General features: G+C 39.3%; 1 protein-coding gene across 7 annotated transcripts in view; it reads left to right on the forward strand.

Moving 5' to 3' along the window:
- Positions 1 to 17,352, forward strand: part of LOC118779166 (synaptotagmin-2-like) — a 51,467-nt gene that overhangs the window by 19,602 nt on the left and 14,513 nt on the right. For 2 of the 7 annotated variants that reach the window (XM_036531120.1, XM_036531118.1), the window contains exons 2-3: positions 555 to 591; positions 16,195 to 16,255. The gene's annotated coding sequence lies outside the window, so the exon portion shown is untranslated. Of the gene's footprint in view, positions 1 to 554; positions 592 to 7,169; positions 7,353 to 16,194; positions 16,256 to 17,352 lie in introns of those variants that run through there. The other 5 variants (XM_036531116.1, XM_036531123.1, XM_036531117.1 and 2 more) reach the window with 4 other exon arrangements.

The following is a 17,352-nucleotide window of genomic DNA, read 5'->3' on the forward strand; positions in this document are numbered from 1 at the left end:
CAAAGACAGAGGGAGGCAAAGGGGTCCCAAGTAGTTCAGTCAGCGAGGAGTATGTTGTAGGTGGCTGAGCCCTGCCGCCCCAGTACAAAATGGGCTGTGTCATTTGCCGAAAATGGCCAACATCCCACAGTGGGAAAATGGCTTTGTAGTTCAGCCATTTAGTAGTTTGAGGTTTAGTCTTAGTTTGGCTTTAGGGTCATTTGCTATAGTGTGAGGTGTTTGGTCTGTTGTGTTGAGGATAGTGTGAGGAATGTGTTGAGGCTTGAATTTCAATTAATGATGGATTGGGTTTAGGTAAGATAAGGTAAAATTAGGTTAGATAAGATGTATATTTTCCAATCCCAAATTTGTGTTCCATATCAGCACATTTAATAATTAACTGTAAATACACACATGGAGGGTACAATTTCTGTAAAGATGTTACATATCATTTAAAATTAGGTTTCCTAAGAGAGTAGCTCTGTGCTTTTTGTGATATTTTTGTGTTAACAGTGTAACACTTTTGTCCTTTTTATCTCTGTATTAACTACATTAATTTTTTTGGTCTTTTGCAGCTTCAACTGTGAACACATTTACATTGCCCATTTGGCCGTGAGTATTAATGTCTGTCACACAGTCCATAATTGTATAATTTATGTCACATTGCTGTGAAAGTGATTCAGTTTCTTCTGGTTGAATGCTGATGAATGTTTCTGCTGCAAATTGATAGTGTAAGAGAGTGTACATGTGTAATTGATAAGAAGGTGTAAAAATAAGGGTTTGTAATATTTCTAAAGCACACACAGGCATGATACAGAGTTTGTTGCTATTTAAAATGAAGCCAAGGTGAGTGAAGCTGGCGTTTTTTCAAGGATATGATGATATTGTACAAGATCTGCTAATGTAGAGCAGTATTTAGTATTGCTTTTAAGTTTTGTGTGTGTGCAAACGACAACAGTAGTTAGTCAGTTGTATTGAATCACATGTCAATTTGTTCAATACAAAAGTTACTTAGCTATTTTCCACAACACGTCAGTTAGAAAGCAAAGGGTCAGTCAATCCATAATTCATCATCATGACCTACCTTGCTCCTTTGAAATTTACAAGACCATTTTTGTTTTTGTTTTGTCAATCAAAATTTAAACACCAATTTATTTTTCAGCATGAAATGGATGCAATTTAAGTTTTATGTGTGAACAAAACATGCTTCAATATAGGTATTTGTTGTTTATTTATTTACGCTACATATGATGTATTATTTGAAAAAAAGTTGTCATTATGAATAGAGATATCATCTTAAAAGCAGAAGGGAATGATTTAACGAATCCATTTTTCTCTAATGCGTGGCTGGTAGTGTGGTCACCTCACAGCACAGGCTGTGACGTTATGGGCACGAAATGAATGTGCCAACAGAGCAGCAATCTTGAGTGAGCTGCTCAGCACAGTCATCATTCCGTATTAACTGGCATCAAGTCTCAGGTATTGCTCTGACTGGCATGGACCTTTTTAAAGGAGAAACAATGTACTGCATAATGTCATTGTGCTGCAGCTGACCTTTTTTTAAATTAAGCACAGCAGTTCACTGGAAGCTTCTGGGACAGTATAGCTATGAGATGATGAAATTGAACTAGTGTTGCTGTAAAAAAAAAAAGCCTTGCATAGAAAGGGCATTCAAATTCCTGACCTCTGGATGCTGCTAGCTAAATATTGGAGAACATAATGCTCAATTCAGTGGTCATTCTGGGGTTTCATATTGCACAGAATCCCTCTGTGTTTCCTTTCCAACAGTGACTTAAGCTTTTTCCTGGATTCTTCCATGGGAACAAATAAGGCAAAGAAATCTCTGCAACTGACATGATTTGTAACTAATCTGTCTGAGGAAAGCATTGAACATTAATACAAGTGTGTAGAGGGTTCTGTTTGGACTCCATCCCTTCTGATTCTCAGAATTTCAGCATTTCCCTGCAGTTACTTAACATTTGTTACTGAAAAATGAATAACTTATTTGCAATGCAAAATTGAGGAAGAGCATCTAAATATCTAGATAAATATCTAGATAAAGATAGCCCTTACCAGGGTGAAGACCCTCCCCCTCTTTCCTGCAGCACAGCCATATCACAGTAATAGTAGCACAGTAACCCTCCCCCCTCCCCCTCCCCTTTATATACACTGTCTATAGCATGCATTTTCCAGAGGTATTCCCCAAACAGACTGGAGACAGATCACCAGGCCCTGAGAATCGAAAATACGGCTCTGCAGACATATTGTGGACCAGCACTGGAATACTAATGGAGAAACAAGCCAGGCTGTTACTGAGGTGTACGAACATATGTGTGTGTGTCTGCGTGCGTGTGTGTGTGTGTGTGGAGCTGTACAGAGGGATACACACTCAGTCCCACTGGCCTTCAGTGTAGCTCTGTCTCATTGAGGGTTTGCCAGGATGCCACCATGCAGACCAATGACAGCTGTGCAGTGAAAAACATGACCATTGAAATCATATATTTAACTGGTAAAAACATAAACAGTATTTTATCATACTATGTCATATTCAGTATGCTAGGAACTAGTTTCACAACTAGGATCCCCTTTGAAGAGGCTTTACAAAACAACATTTAATGGTCAAAATAGCTCAGATATATCTGTCAAAAATCCCACTGTCATCATTTTAAAAAATTCAGCTTACTCAGATGTTTCATCTTGATATCATTCTTCTTAATGGCAGACATATTGCAAGTGGTTATTTACTGATTCATTGAGAATATATGTGCCATTGGACTATAAATGTCACTGTATCTACATGTCTGCTCTAACTTGAGTAGATTCTTTGTCTGTTTTTACTTTACATAATACTATTTATTAATTCCAGGCCTTCGAGAGTAGGGAGCATTCCAATCAAGTCTTTGAATGTGTCTTTAAAGATACATTAGGCCTGACCTTATTTCACTGTGTGTGTGTGTGTGTGTGTGTGTGTGTGTGTGTGTGTGTGTGTGTTGCAGCCTAATTAGCATTACTGTCCAGTGGTACAGTAACTTTCTCACTGTCTTTGAAGCTTAAAATATTCAAGATTTCAACCTTAAAATCAATCATGTTGTCAGGATACCCATATTTCCACTTATGTAATGAAGATGAGATATAAGTGGATTCAGTCTAGGCATTTTGAAAAAAAAATTTGAACATGAATTTCTCATTTGTACAGTGTCTGAATGGGGAATTTTTTCACCACATGAAAGAATGTTTGGTTTGATGCTTCCAGGAGGCCTTCAAAGTCTTGACTCCAGATTGTTATCATATCAAAACCATATCTCTGTGTTTGATGCGTGGAAATAACGGAATTTAGCATAGACTATGCAGGGGTAGGGGTCAAAATCTTAATTAGCATTGTAGTAAGCAAAACAGCCATTAGGATGTAAGATCATTGAGCAAACAAGAATACAAACAGGTAACGTTTTGACATTAATACATGATACTGAGTAAGCATGGATAGAAATCATAATTGGTATCCCAAGTTAAATATCTGGATATATAGGATATCTGCACATCCATTTTGTAGTGTATGAGCATAGACTTTGTGTTTCCTAGAGGTGTTGATGTCTGGATCCTCAAAAGAGAAAGGTCACCTTTTTCTGCTTCATTGTCAGTGATTGAGACCCTATTGATTGTACTTTCAAGTGCTCTATCCCAAGGCGCTGAGGAGGCAACTTTGCTTTGAGTGAGGTGATAATTTTCTGTGACACATAAAAAAGGTTTGCTGTCCACTGCTGCTGACCTCAGCTCAGATGTCACTGGTGTGGCCATTGTAGAGTAAAACACCAAAAAGAAATGTAAACAGTCCTGTAAACAGGACTTTCTCATATTCCTCTTTGCCTTCAAAATATGACCACAACAGAAGGAAGAATGGCAGTGGTTCATTTGAGCTAATTTGAACAGTCTCTTTTTGAACTGAAAAGCAGTGGGGTGGATGAAAGAAATTGTCTGTCTGTAGAAAAATTGTGCACATTGTAGACAAGTTATCAAATTCCAGAGTAATATTGGATTGCTGTTGCTTTAGGAAGGGCTCTTTGCATGCAGTGGGAGCATTGGGAAGAAGCGGGTTCTGAGAGTAGTAGGGAAATGCTGGGGCAGAACCCTACTGCACGAGAGCTGCACTGGTTTAATTCCATGAACACTGGCTGATATTGTAGGAAGATTTTGGTGAAAATGGCAGTGAAATGCACCATATGCAAGTCCCTGGTGCTTCAGCATCAGGGCACCACTGTAATTTTGTTCTGGATTTTGTTTTGTAACTTCTTCATTTTGTCTTTTGTGAATGTGCACAAAGTGGTAAATCAAAGCTATTCTCCAAAGAGGTCATAACAACTCTCAGTTTCAGCTCTAGGAAAATAACCAAAAAACTTTTTTCTGTGTAAGGTGGTGGTGGTATGTTGTGGTATGGGGCTAGAACATGTGTATATTCTATCATCATCAAAACTCCTTTCCAGTAGTACTTCTGCTACTACCATTCCTTTTCATACAACTGTTATACTACTGCCACTATCATTCTTTCTCCTCTCGTTCATCCGCTAACATAACAGCAATGGCTGTGTACAACTACAGATGCAACCACAACTACCATTGCAGTTACTACTACTCCTTCTAATTCTACTGCAGCTACTACGCTAACAGCATCTACTTCTGCTATTAATATCACTTTACTTACTCCATCCTCAGCTTTTGTTGCTATTAATCATTATTTTGCATTATGTCATTTTGATTACATTCTTTCAGGGAAAACATCACTGTTTTGTTTGTTTCAGCTGTGATTATCTGCTCTCACATGGGGGATTCATTCACTGTGACAATGCCGCCTGTAGTGTTCAGCTAAACAGATTGTTGTTATAGAGGGGAGCAACTTTATTCACTCATACTCAGAAGGTAAAAACATGTAGATGACAGGGACATTACTAACTCCCCATTCTGCAGTGAGGACCATGGACATGCATGTGCTAAGGTCGTTTACTGAATGGATGAGGGAAAATAGTAATTTCCTTCATGGTAAGGACACAAATCAGGCATTTTCCCCATTGACAGTACCATGGTGAGTGTGAATGTCCATTTGCTTTGAGAAACAGCGTCCATGGTTCAATCTCACAACCTGGTATTTTCTATTGTTGACAGCGATGCTTGTTCAGACAGTAATGTGCTGGTGATGGGGTGGCCATCTGTAATACTTTGCTGACACCAATCTCCCATAAGTCCTCACTGCTTATAGAGCACATAGTCAGTATCCTGAGACAGGGAAGGAAATGTGAATGGGGGAATGTGGCCAGGATCATTGAGGCTGTCCTGAAAGACCACACAACCAACCACACTGTTTTATAATTTGGATAGACGTGCCTTCATTTGTCAATCAAAACTTTACATTAAATCATCAATTTAAAAATTTAAAAGCACCAGCATTTCCACACCAATGTGGAATGCTTTTTTCAGTGGGGGAAAGTTTTCTTTTTCTTTAAAAATGTGAGATCCCAGCCATAGGGGACATACTCTCTTATAAATGTAGAACAGTTCTTAAACCTTTTCTAGTCACACTTTATATTAAGCAGACATTTATGTATGTAATTATGTCTATTTAATTATACAGCAATTTAATATATAAGTCCAGTGGAATTCCAGACAAGTGGTGTGCAATTTTAATACAGCTTCACATTGCTGCTTTTCTTGTGTACTTACATGAAGGGTTAGGGTTGATTTTCGATTAGATTTAGGAGTGAGTCTGTTAGAGTGGGGTAATGTGTTTGACTTGATCACGGGTTAAGTCAGAAGGTTAAGGTTAGGGTCAGGGATACAGAGAGGAACAGTTTGTCCATACAGCCTATATAATTACATGAATTCTTCCACATTCACAGCTACAAGGTATGCGTACAATGTGAGGACATGTACTGTAGTTACAATCTAATTACAAATGCAAACATGCATTTAAGACAAAGTAATAAATATAGATGTACAGAAGTAAAGTAAGGAGTATATGAAGGAGCATTGACTCATATGGAGTCTGTGGCAAGAAAGGCAGAGTTCCATTTCCCTGGTCTTACACTTGAAAACTGAGTGTGTATCTGTATGACATGCCTAATGTGCTCCCTTCAGCAGAGTTGTTATTATTATTATTATTATTATTAGTAGTAGTAGTAGTAGTAGTAGTCATAGTAGTAGTAGTATTAACAGGAATGGTAGTTGTTGGATTTCTTACTGATCCTCCTATTTAGGTGGACTTATTAACATTTCCTACATGTTACGTATTTATATGGCTGAGTGTTTGCTGACACCCTTCAGGTGAAGCACCTTCCTCAAGGGCAAAACTGCATTGACACAACTGGCATCTGAACCTCCAACTGACAGTCCAATTCAGCACTTGGATTATGGATATATACGTTTGTGTATGTTTTTTGGACCAGGCTCTTTTGCATATTGGTGGTGGGCTGACATATTACAGTCTCTGTTGTAGCTTTCTACTGTGCTGAAGGTCCCATACTGTGAAGATCATATTTGTCATGCTTGTAGTTTCATGCCTTATCATGGCAGTGATAAGAATTAATATCACTGTAATGTCCACTTCTAACTCAGAAACAAACTAGAAGGAAGTGAAGTGGAACTGAATTTTGTGTAATATTCACAAAAATGTTCACCTCTTCTCAATTGGGGCATATACGTAGCTCAGAATACACCTCCTTAAGGTTACATGGAGGCAAAAAAAACAGCATCTCTCTGTCTTTATATTCATTTCTTTTCTCTTCCTTTTCTTCTTTGCATCTTTTCTAACATGAGGTGCAGTGAGGAATCATTTATCCCAGCTGGGAAGGACAGTCTTACATATTGATCCTTTAGAATGGTTAGAGCAGGGAGTACTGCATACAGTAGTGTGTGATCAGCATCGAAAATCAGAAGACAGAGCATGAGAGAGAGAGAGAGGGAGGGAGGGAGTGAGAGAGAGATGGAGAACGAGTGGGGAGATGGAAGGGGAAGAGACAGAATGTGAAAGGGAAGGTATAAGAGAAGGAGAGGAGGGAGGGACTGTGCATGTTTAAGAGAGAGTGAGAGAGAGTGGGACAGACAGCAGAGGGGGGATGTGTGTGTATGTTTAGACTAGCGAAGGGTGGAGGGGATTGAGAGAGGGAGGGGTGTGCTGAGAGGGAGAGGGAGGGAGAGAGAGAGAGAGAGAGAGAGTATAGCGGGGCGAGTTCTGCTGCAGTGGAGAGGAGTAAAGGGGACTGCAGTTTCTGAGGCTGATGGGAGAGCAATCGGGGAACATTACTACAGCGCTGAAACATTAACCCTTCCTGCCTTACCTTTGGATGGGTCAACCCATCAAGGAAGACAGAACAGAGGAGAATTCACCGGTAAGGGATAACCCCCACATTCAAATTGAACTCTTTCAGGGGAGCGGTGGCTATTTCTACCTGAGCAGGTCAAGTGAGTTATAGCAATATGGTTGACAGAAGTGAGTTACAGGACCATCACGGAATGCCCCTGTCCGAGTCTGAACTGCAGACAACTGAGATGTCGTATGTGGACAAGTACGGAAGGTGTTAGAGAAAACCGTTTTCTTATTCTAAGCATATCTTTTTTTTCATTTAGCACAAGTGGAATTGTATCAGAGCATCCAGGTTTGGTACACTGCCGGGTGTGTGGAGGTTATAGACTTCATTATTTATTTATTCATTTCCTCTCTCTCTCTCTCTCTCTCTCTCTCTCTCTCTCTCTCTCTCTCTCTCTCTCTCTCTCTCCCCACAGTATGTGAATTTTGCTTTTTTTTTACATAAATGATTTGATCATGCTCATACGCTCTCTGGGATGGATGGAATTAGTTCAGCTGTTAAATTCATGTACCTAGCATTTAAAATGGGATGATGCTGTACTGAAGTTGTGTGGTTGTAATTCACCAGCTGTCATTGCTTGATATACAATACCCCAGGTTTTGCTGCATCATTGATTTTGATTATTTTGTTCGGTAGCGCCTGTTTCCCCGTTCAGCTAAGCTTGTGTCAGGTTTTCTCGCAACGTTTTTCTGAACTAATCATCATTCTTCAGAGTGTGAGAACCTCTCCAATCTCTAACCTACACCAACAATTATCATTTATTTATTTTTTACCCACTCCAATCTGCCATCTGCGAAATAACACCTGGCTATACGGTTCAGACAAACTCCTTTTCTCCTCGTGGGATGGCAAATGCAGTGCAGGAAAGTCTGTCTCTACCTGCTTCTCCCTCTCTCTCTCTCTCTCTCTCTCTCTCTCTCTCTCTCTGTCTCTGTCTCTCTCCTTGCGTACAGTCCACCAGGGTACCATTGGACAGCAGGCGTAAATTGTAAATTAAGCGGAGCACAGTGAGGTTCAGGGACCTTCGTGAGCTACTGCAGTGAGCCTGCCTGCGATTCCCGTGGGAAAAAGTTTTCTGGCCGGAGCACGAGAGGACACATCCAAGGACAAAGCAGTCTGAGGCTGTACTCTCTCTCTGTAACTCTGTCATAGTGGTGTGCGCAGTCTTACAGCAGAGCAAAGGAAACATGATCTGCAAGCGTGGACACATTATACCAGTAGCTTTAATTTAGTAATAAGACTTTGAAGAATCACCTATTTAACTCCATATGCATTTTGTTTCAAATGCATCTCACATTTCTGCCTTCATTGTAACTTCATGTGGTGATATTTCTGTTTTTGTTCACTTGCTTCAGAGGGAGCATTGTAGTCAATGGAATGTTTTGCCTGCTACTCCATGTCTAAATGAAATCATTCACATCGGCATTGTTTCCAGAGTAACACACAAAATCATGCTCTGAGTACATTGATAAAGGTCGGATAGTTCTTTTGGTTTTTCCTGCTGGAAAGTAGAGTGTTTATTTTACGTGTTTCTTCCATTGGTTTTGCCAGGAATTCTCCTTTGACTTTACTTGCTTCACAAAATTTAATGATGCCAACAACCTTTTAAAGAGTGAGGGATGGTAGATTTGTCCTGTTTCTGTGAACATTGCTAATCATGCCACAGATGGGGGCAAGATTTTTTGAGCTGAATGGCCACCTAATTACATTCCAGGACATCTCTGGGCCTTAGTGCTTGCATACGGCTCATAATCCAGGTTGAAGTGCTTCACTGCCTGCCATGTAACCCAATTAAATCCATTGTCTTGCTGCTTCCTTTGGAAGGTAGCTTAGTGCTGGCCGAAATTTCCTCTCTCAGGCTCCAAAAGGGAGATGAGAAAATCAAAATAAATCGAGTTGAATCTGTTGCTGCGCGTTTCATTGATCTCTTACATTCCATTCACGGTCAGGAGAAGCTGTAAAAAAGGGCGTGCAGTCAACATGCAGCTACAGTGTAACAACATAAGCATTCTTGCCCACAGAATCACTGCATGGAAGTCCTGAACTATGGACACAGGCAACACAAAGGTGTTATAAATAAGCCTTGCCAGGCAGACCTTGTCCATAATCGGCAAACAAGTGTTCAGATCAGAGCTGTGATGTGTGTGTGTGTGTGTGTGTGCATATGGATGCACTATAGAATTAATAGGTTTCACATATGGATTTGGCATGCGTGTTCAGCAGATTTATTTATTCAGTGCCGTTAGTTATGTTGCCCTGGTCTCATGTTCCCATCAACTTCTGCCAAGCCGAGTCAAGAAACATTATATGCACCATGTCATTAAGTGGACAAGTTAGTCTGTTAAGAGTACTAATGAAGTTAGAATAAATATTCAAGGAGAATTATTTCAGTGAAGGAGAGGAGTGTAAGAGAGCATCAAAAAAGTGAAACAAGATACTCAAATGTTGCAACAGCTTATTCCTCTGTTTTGTTGAAGTTATTGCAAAATCTAACACTCCAGGGATCTGTTTTAACTCTAGCCACATAGGAAAGAGCAAATGATGCTTTACTGTAGCACTGATCTGTAAGCGCTCATCAGAGCCACAGCATGTTCAACATGTTATCATTGGTATACTTCTCACTGTTCACCCGTGTAGAGTTTTAAACAGTGCTTGAGCAGCTGAATGGACCAGGCTGTGCTGTATTGGCTCAGACAAGAACCCCTCAATAGAAACATGTCTGCCTCCAGCGGTAGAGAGCAACTGTCTTGTGTGCTGCTCTACCTATGACAAAAGAGGGTTTTAAATATAGTTCTCTGTATGCGACACCCTCTATGCATAATTGGAATCACAAGGAAGATAATATGCAGTTCTACCAAACTCAAGAGCAAACAACACTCATTGCACTAAGAGGACAATAAACATGACTAGCATTGATTGCACACAGTTTAATGAGTCTGAGTTTGATTCAACAGCTGGGTATAGCCAGGCAAATGCACCACTGACGGAATCAATAAAGCTGCAGCTCTAATCAGCCAAAAGATCCGCCAGCCACTTAGGAACAATGTCCTGTCATCACCATCATCATCATAATCATCATCATTTTAAGTTTAAAGTAATTATATCTTACTTTTGTGTATTTTAAGATTTTGCAGCTCTCAGAGGACATAAAATAACAACACAATGAATCACTCAAGTGGTGTTAGTTTCCCAAAATGGCTCACATGCCACTTCTTGTCTCTTACATGGACTGACTGATATTTTATGACAAAACCATTGTCGCTGGACATAAAAAAGAAGTAGAAATTACTTTTCAGAGTATCTCCTTTGAGAAATCTACAGAGCGCATGCTGGGATCAAGTTTTAAAATGAGGAGAAAGGTACCTTAAGATTGTTCTGGAGCCAGGCACACAGTGGGCGGGGAATACTCTATTGGAAATATCTGCTCCAATTTAATCTCTCTGTCCACCATTATCCTTACTGCCTCTGCCAAGGTTCAAAGCACTGTGGAGTCAGAAACATCTTCTTCGTCAATCCTCTAAAAGTGGATAAAGCCTCAAATACAGAAAATCCCCCCCCCCCCCCCCCCCGAGATCTGTTATCAATTATCAGACTGCTTTAAACACATCCTCTTAACTGCTTATTAACTACCACTCTTAACCTCAGCAAACATCAAATGTTCCAGGTGATGATAATCACTTTGTCATTTTCCTAATAGGTTTTCTTGACTAATTAGTCAGCTTTGATATGTGCTGTAAGCTCCTGCTGTCAAACATTAATCTCCATATTTACACATCCCTGATGCCATGATGATATGATAAGGGTTGTGTGAGAGAATGAAATGAATATGTGACACACAGGATATCTCCTGGACCTAGAGCACATTTCAGTTCAGGTGTCCTCAGGAAATCACTGACCTTAAAACAACATATTTAATCCAAACATTTATTGCGAAATCTATAAAAAGACCATACAATAGTGAAATAGCATTGTGCTCCTCGAAAAAGAAATTCTATAGCTTGTCATGTCATTTGTGCCAGTGCCAACTTTCTAAACCATGAATGAGTTTTCAAATAGACAGCCTTTGTTAATGGTGAAAACTTCCAAATATACTTCTTACTTTTCAACGTAGGAATTGATACAGGATATTCCCACTATCAGGTTGTCTTTGCAACAAAAGATGTCTTATAAAGACAGAGTGAGTACCTGATAAAATATAGACAAAGACTGCAAGAAAATTACAACTAACTGAATATATACAGTATTGGTTTTATTTAGTTCATAATTCATCATCAGACAGATGTCATTTGGTCACTGTAGAAAGCACCTGCAAGTGATGACAGTGCAGAATCATAGTTTATTTCCTGTTTTTACAATGCCAATATGAAGACTGTGTCTCTCTCTGTGATTAATTTTGTTTCTCTGTGGGAGGGTTGACATAGTGTTACACAGTGCCTGCTGTACAGTGAATTACCTCAGCCTGATATGAGCCCCTACTGCAATGATCATCAGTCAGTGGATGAAATAATCCATAAAGTACATTATCAGACATTTTTTTAAATAAATTTAAATTATTTATTTCAAAGTTTAAATATAAAGCTTTAAATATAAAGCTTTTGTGTCTGAAAAAAAATAGATATCTCATGAGCCCTTTCCTAATATAAGAAAATATGCTTTAATCAGAAAATGTCACACATTCCTGTTTTAAGTGGAGATGTAAGAATTTAGGATGATTATTTTTGCAGTGGAAACAATCAGGTTTAACATTTTGATGTTTCGGGAAGGCTGTTAGTTAATGGGACCTTAACATAAAGCATTGATAAAAAATACTTATATGCCATCTCAGTCAAGTCTCAGGCTTGGTCTTATCTTTCTTCACAATGACTCTGTGGCCAGGGAATTGGCCCCTGAATGTACTGTGCCCATTCAGAGCAAAGAGGAGACCAGCGTCTCTGCTCGTCTGCTAGTGTCCCCTCCCAGGAGACAAAGTGACCCATGAGGACAGTGGTGGAACAGGCACGATCAATGACTCTGTCAGCAAGTAAACATCCCCCTCCCCCTCCCCCTCGCTGCAATGTGAGGAAAGCAGGTTCTGTAAAAGAGAAGTAGGGGGAGTCTGAGAGTAAGGATAGGACAGCAATGCTCCCATTAGCACCTCCCATGTCCTCTGTGCAACTCTACAGGGATGCAGACACACCTGATGCTGCACAGATGTATGCAGTAGATTACCAAGGTTATCTTCCAACAGGAAAAAATAAACATTGTTAGCATTGTTCTATCAGCTGGTACTTAAACTGTACTTCAGAGAGTCTAAGCTGAGAGCTGTTCAAGATGACCTGCATCATAAGCACGGGTATATGGCAACCTGGAGGCCTGCAGTGTTTCTTCTAGACCACCTGGAAATGAAAGTACTTGGTAGAATGTGCCAAGAATTTATCATACACCCTGTAGCAAGCATCCATTCAGAAATAATTTTAAACTTTTAAATTAGGGTTTACAGTTATGGTAAAGCTATAATCAGTAACAGATGTTAAATAATTATAGGACAGTGTTGTATTGATAATTGGCTGCCCTCATTAAAATTCACAATTTTTTAACACAACAGAGAGAGTGACAAAAGTAGATAATGTGCAATGGCTTCTTGGTACATTGATGTCCTTCGACTGATTGATTGATTAATTGATTGTTTGAATCTTGTCTCATAATTACTGCCGTTTGTAGAGTGACCCCAGCAGACCAGGCAGTGGCTCACATTTGGAGATGTGGACAGATGTCTTCACCAGTCAGCAGCAGAATGAAGCTCTAATAATGAGTTCTAAACATCAAATTATACACTTTATATGATAACAGTTATATTTTTGTCAATGAGAGCTTGGTTCTCTGCATGGTGGCCACTTAAACTAACATATGACAGGGGTTAATTGTACCTGAGACAAGCCAAGTTTCTTAATATTTTTTTTTCCCTTATAGAACCCCATGGCATCCAACCAGAGTGTTTCACTGATACATCCATGGATCATTCTTGTTTTTTGTGCGTTAATATCTAAATTATTTATGATTATGCCTGATTACACCTGAATGTGACATTCCTGAGTATGGGCGCATGGCCCTGCTGCCATATGTGATGGCATGGCTCTCAGGCCGTGGAGCTGGCCATGGAGCTGTCCTCAAAGTTCACCTCTAAAAGAAATAATACCCACACACTGTAAAGCCTATAAAAAGGTATTGCAGATGGTCTCACCTTACAACATATACACAGTCTCACATCTCCAGCCACTATTCACTCGATGAAGACCATTTAGGATGCATTACCTTTTATTACATTTCCGGTATGATGAAAAATACAGCAGTCTCATTGGGAGCTACAATCACATACAGCCACGGTTTCCTTTTTTTACCCTGTATGCATTTCCCTATGCACGGTTAAGGCCTGTTGTTTTTGCACCTTCCCCTTGTTGTCTTCACTAGGGGGGAGTGATGGTGACATTCGGGGTAGGGCTCCGCTGGTGAAAGTGGGTATGAAAGTGACGTTTTTTGTTGCCAATGCTCAACTGCACTCTATCATACATGAATGAAACATCCCGGGACATTGCCATTCTGCCTTGGCTCAAAGGAGGGGAGTTGGGGTGAAACAGCTTTGACTGCACTGTCACATAGAGCTGTGGAATGTGTGCCCATGTGTGGACACGCATGCCCGTTTTAGTGATCTGTTGTAGTAACCTACATGGGTGGAAGGTACAGCTGAACACAGTTTTACCATTTTTTTTTTTTTCTTTTTCTAACATGTGACTGCAGTTTGGACCATGGATGGTTTTAACCATCTTCAGGAAAAAAAAAATCATAGCAGTCCACAAATGGAATAGACAATTAAAGTAATCAACGTTGATGTCAAAATCCATGCTTGGCCATTTTATTTTTTCATATCACCACTTACTAGTTACAGTACAGATTTTTTTATTTGAAATCACTATTTTATTCATTAACATTATGTGCACTCTGCAAGTGCCACTGTGAAATACTGTCCTGACTTTACATACAGCACAGTCTATTACAGACAAGTGACTTGTAGCCCTTCTGAGTAATATTGAATAACACTCATAGCCATTCTATTCAAACTCATGTGGGCATAAAATTGGTGAATTTTAATCTCTACCTTCATCCCACCATCAGAGGGCAAATGGGAGACAGGTACAGCCAGCACGACATCCAAAGTAATCCCATTAAATGCCTGAATAAAAGGGGACATTTATGTGGCATGAATCTCCTTGCTGTGTCAGCACAAGGATGTTACTTTTCAGAGAAAGAAAGTCACCTCAGGCTCCACCATCAGTCCACGAAGATCAAACCTGCACATTTTATAGCTATTTAGCGTGAATAGTCTCATACTACTCTCTAAACTCCACTCATGACCAAAGTTCTTTGATAAAGTAATTTGTACCATATGAAGTTGTACTTGAATTGTCTGCGTTCAAATGTGTTTAGATGTCACAGAAGTAAATTTTGTTGGGAGTCAGATACAGTTAATGTTCAATGTGTTTATTTCTACTGGGATACTACAGAAAAACTCTGTGCTGTATAGGCATTGGGTGGGTCATACCCGTTTCCTATTTAACAATGAGTTAACACCCCCCCCCCCCATCTTTGATCAGTGTTTGTTGTATTTACATGTATTCATTTGGCAGATGATCTAATCTAAACCGACAAACAAAAGTTACATTCAATAAAGTTAGGCATGTAGCCATGCAGACACTGAATGCTACCTGGGATAAAAATGTATGGCTATGGAATAGTATAATACTTGGATTTATGTTTTGAAACAGTTTTTTCCTGAGGGTAACCAGATTTTCATCTCAGAGTAAAGGGCTGAATTTGTCCACTTACATTACATTTTCAAAATGCTGCTTTCTCTGATAAGAAGCAAAGCTGAAAAGCTAAAAACATGTTGTAAGTTCTTGATTGCATTTGTAACATTTAAAATGAATTGGATGAGATTAATTTAAAAATGTCTATCATTGTCCTTATTGGACATAATGGCCCACAAATTGAGAAAAAAAATATCAGAGCTAAGCAAGTTTCACTTTAATGAAACCTGTTAACCTAAAAAGGACACGCTAAAAACTGGGGCAATTTTACTTCACATGACTAATTTAATTAAATTTGTTTTTTTGGGATATTTGTTTTCATGCAATGCAATGATACCAGTCACAAGCTGTCACCAGACTAATTAGCTAGCTCAACTTTTCCCCTCTTCCAATGTTTGTGACAATTTCTTCTAAACAAAGAAACAGCTAGGTAGATATTTTTAACAACTCTGTGACAGTAAATGTGAATTTAAACATCATAGCTCAAGACATCATAGCATTGTTATGCACTTAAAACTCACTGTCAGAAGCCTGGCAGAATGATTTGCTGCTCACACATCAGAAGGTTAAAATGATACCCACCTTATTCAGAGAAAGCCGAGTAGAATGACTTACTGTACTATTTACTTGATATACTCACAGATGTTCTGATAACAACACTTCATGAGACAACTTTGCATTTGGTGGTAAGATTGGGAGAATGAAATTATGAGGGGTATGAATTTTTCCACAGTCTATGGCTCAGTTAAGTAGAAATTGTTGTATGTAGTACAGAGAATTTAGTTGGATGTGTTAAAATGCTCTTTTTCAAGTTTAGTTTAGATTATTTAAAGAAAGAAAGATTAAGGAAAGATTAAAGAAATTCCAGTTAAAAGTTTTCAATGAAACTGCAGAGTGCTTTGTGGTGTTAATGGGTACTTGAAGAAATTAATAGATTCTTGGATGGGAGAGCAGTGAGTGGGCCTGCTTTAGTGATACTGCAACTAACATAAACATACTTTTCATCTCCTCTTTGTTCCTAGAGCCCTGAGTTCCCCAACTGCCAACTGCTGCGAGAGTTTCACAGAGACACTCCATACCCTGGTATCGAAAGAAACACTTATCCATATTGATTTACTGGCAACATCACATTTCAAAGTAGAGACAAACAAAGCGTGTGGCTCAGAATGACCAGAGAATTTTCCACTCTAAATTAATATATTGTTCTTCGCTTCCTGGCCCTCTCTCTTTTCAATGCAAGTTAGTGAAACATTCTCTACCTCCTCACATACACACAAAGAATAATCAGCCAAGCAGCCCCAAGCATCTGAATCTGATCGATTTTCAGTGTGTGTACTCTCTGTAAGAAAGGACTCTGTGAGTTGCTTTAGGACATCAGAGGACTGCAGAAGAGTGAGCTTTTGCCAGAGACCACCAAGTCATTAGAATGCAGGTCTGATACAAGGGCACCCAGGGTTGTTCTTTGAAAATATTAATACAAGCAATGTGTTTGGTTAAAAGTCCAGTGCATTTGTCAGTCTGAAGCTCTAATAATCAACGACCATTGATTTAGACTGTGCTCTGTTTGACCAACTACTTACTTTCCCTGTGTTTGGTTCTCAAACATCAAGTGTTTTTCTCCAGAGAAGTTAGAAATCAATTCAAAGCTGTCACTGTACATATGTCATGGCAAGGTAAACTATTGGTCATTTTTTAGAGAACGCTTTGGGTGCTTGTGAGATTAATGTGAACCTGAGTGGGAAGTTTTATAACAGAATTCTTTGTAATGGGCAATTTAGCCATCCAATAACTTACCAACACAGTCCTGCTCTGAAATAAAGTACTTCTTTATTCATCCATTCATTCATTCATTCATTCACTCTTGGCTGCAAAGTATTGAAATATGACTATGAAATTAAGTGTTGCCCTGTGCATATTTAAATACTGAAGCTATGCTGCACTGAGGCACTCACAGAAGTATGTCTTTTGACATAAGAAGTCTTTGACCCTGATGCAGCTGGGTCGCCATATTCATTGTCCTTTACATAGCTTTAACTCAGTGTACTAGTGGATAAAATACAATTGAGAAAGACAACAGGAAATAACTAAAACTAAAATGTAGCCAATGAGGTGAGAAATGAAAAAAGGGAGAAGTGTGACAAAGGTAAGGGAAAGTCATTGGGCTGTAGTTTTGGTAGGGC

This window comes from Megalops cyprinoides, chromosome 6 (assembly GCF_013368585.1).
Source record: "Megalops cyprinoides isolate fMegCyp1 chromosome 6, fMegCyp1.pri, whole genome shotgun sequence".
Classification (NCBI taxonomy): domain Eukaryota; kingdom Metazoa; phylum Chordata; class Actinopteri; order Elopiformes; family Megalopidae; genus Megalops; species Megalops cyprinoides.